This window comes from Triticum dicoccoides, chromosome 2B (genome assembly GCF_002162155.2).
Source record: "Triticum dicoccoides isolate Atlit2015 ecotype Zavitan chromosome 2B, WEW_v2.0, whole genome shotgun sequence".
Taxonomy (NCBI): Eukaryota; Viridiplantae; Streptophyta; class Magnoliopsida; order Poales; family Poaceae; genus Triticum; species Triticum dicoccoides.
In genome coordinates this window covers 153,360,486-153,362,926 of record NC_041383.1, presented here as the reverse complement: position 1 = coordinate 153,362,926, position 2,441 = coordinate 153,360,486, and the positions used below count along the sequence as shown (strand labels likewise).

Genomic DNA, 2,441 nt, shown 5'->3' with positions numbered 1-2,441 from the left:
TGTATGTATGGATTACAAGAGTGCGAACCCTTTACACTGAGGAGGGGGGTGGCTTATATAGTGTCTGCCAGACCCCCTCCGGCCCTCAGTTATGCTGTGTTTAAAGTACATTAAGGTTGGGCATTACTGGTAACGCCTTACATAAAGTGTCCTAAATGCCATAAAGACTACTTAATTATAAACCGTTTGGATGCAGAGTGGCTCTTGATCTCCTAGTGGTCGAGTGAGTCTTCATAGTCGAGTCCTTCGAGTCAGTCGAGTGAAGTCTCTCTTCGTCTTCGTGGCGCCACGCTGGGTCCAGTGTGGCAAGCCAGGGCTGAAGTGGGCGGACACGACGCACGAGTCGAGCAGCTCAATAACGGGCGGGAGCGCGACGCAGCGGGGCACCTTGTACTGGCTGATGGACGCGCCGCGAGAGATGGCGTCGTCCATGAGCTCCTCGAAGGTGCCGGGCCGGACGACCCCGATCTCGAGCGGCCCGACCGACCCATCGGCCACCCAGCTCTGCCTGTAGACCACGTTCAGGGCCTCCTCCATCTGCAGGCAGCACCCGTCGAGGGTCTCCTTGCCCACCGCCTCGTCGCCGGTGGTCAGCAGCTCCCAGTAGATGACGTAGTGGCCCGGGATGCGCTTGGTGCATGTGTGGCTGGTGTACTCCGCCACGGACACGCCGTGCGGCCGGAGCAGCTCTGAGGCCCGCTCCACGGCGCGCTGCAGCTCGACCTCGTCGGTCTTGTCGGATTCGACGGAGAGCAGCACGTTCTTGCGGCGCACGAACGTGAACCGTGGAGCGGCGTTGTGGTAACCCGCCACGCGGAGCACGTCGCCGACGCGGTACCGGTTGAGCCCGGCGTAGGTGGTGATCACCACCTCGTAGTCCCGCCCAGCCTCCACGCGGGCGAGGTCCACCAGCCGGGCCGCGTCACCTTCAGGTGCCATGACCTCGCCTGTGGTGGTGTCGTCCATGGGGAGGAACTCGAAGTAGGCCATGTTGGGCATGATGGTGTAGGAGACGTCGTCCGGGTTGCACAGCGGCTGAAGGTTGATGCCGAAGTAGCACTCGGAGGACGCGTAGGAGGTGGACACCAACGGCAGGCCGCCGCCGTAGTATTCCAGGGCCGGGACGTACTGCGCCATGGCGCCTGTGACGATGGCGTCGATGTACCTCGTGTTGGGCCAGATGCGCGGGACGATGCCGGCCCATTCGCCCGTGCAGCACTCGTCCCGGACGAAGCGGGCGAGCTCGGGGTCCGGGCGGTGGAGGATGCCGGCGACCGCCTCGCGCACCGACGCGTCGTCCACGCACGGGGCGAGCGTGCCGGCCTCGATGTCGGCGGCGAGCTGCTCCCAGTTGAGCTGGAGGAAGCGGATGACGCGCAGCAGGCCGGAGGCGAAGGCGGCGCCGACGCGGAGGACGTCGTGGCGCTGGCACAGGCCGCACACCATCTGCGCGTACATGCTCTGGGACGTGTCCGCGCAGAGCACGGCCGCCCTCGGGCTGGTGTGGTCGCGCAAGGGGTCCTTGAACTGCTCGCTCTTGTAAATGCTGGTCATCATCGGCCACGCCGTCAGCCCACCCGGCGTCTTCGATCGTCTCCGACTTGACAAAGAGAAAGTAGAGCCCTTTCCCCTTATCAAGCCCAGGAAAGTGCCTACACATTTAGGACAACACATTCAGCAGGACCGCCATCACTCTGTGCTTTGCCCACGGAAATGAGTGCTAGTATATATCAGTGGACTTACAAGTTCATGACTGCCTTAAGGAGGCCGAAGGGAAGCTGGCGTCGGCGGCCCTCCTCCGCGGTGCTGGGAATCAGCTTGCGCTCGCCGCCGGAGGTGCCGGAGCTGGTGAGGAAGTCGGAGATGGGGTGCGTCGACATGATGGGCGACCTGTCTCCGTTGGCGATGCGCTGGATGTACGGCTTCAGAGCGTCGTACGACACCACCGGCACCTTGGCCCGAAAGGTGGCACGGTCGGTGGGGCCGCCGCAGTCCGTGAGTTACTCCGTGGCGACGTTCCGGGAGAGGATCTCGGCCAGAACCCGCTCTTGCACGGAGTCCACGTTGGAGGTCATCTCCTCGATGAGACGGAGGTTCTCGGCGTCCTTCGCTTCCGCCTCCGATGCCGTTGTTGACGAGGCTGGTCTCCGGCCAGCCGTCGCCGCCGCCGCCATTTGCTCACCCCGGAACACGTACTGGCAACGATAGCTCAGCGCTAGGAGCTACAAAACGTATATGTACTATGCTGTGATCGGTCCTTAGCTTCCTCTTCTATCTATAAATGGGTTATCGGTCTCGAAATCAGATGGCGATGAATTAGAGATGGTGATCAGTACAAATCACAAGTAGTACACTATGCTGCTAACCTGACACGATTTACAAACCGACAGCATATACGCCAAGCATGTGCGGGAGGCGACTTGAGGCGCCGACACCAATTT

The 2,441-nt window shown here is 61.8% G+C and overlaps 1 pseudogene; it reads right to left on the bottom strand.

Annotated features, from left to right (window-relative positions):
• Positions 1 to 231: 231 nt before the first annotated feature.
• On the bottom strand, positions 232 to 2,174 carry LOC119360707 (annotated as a pseudogene).
• Between the last annotated feature and the right edge of the window lie 267 nt (positions 2,175 to 2,441).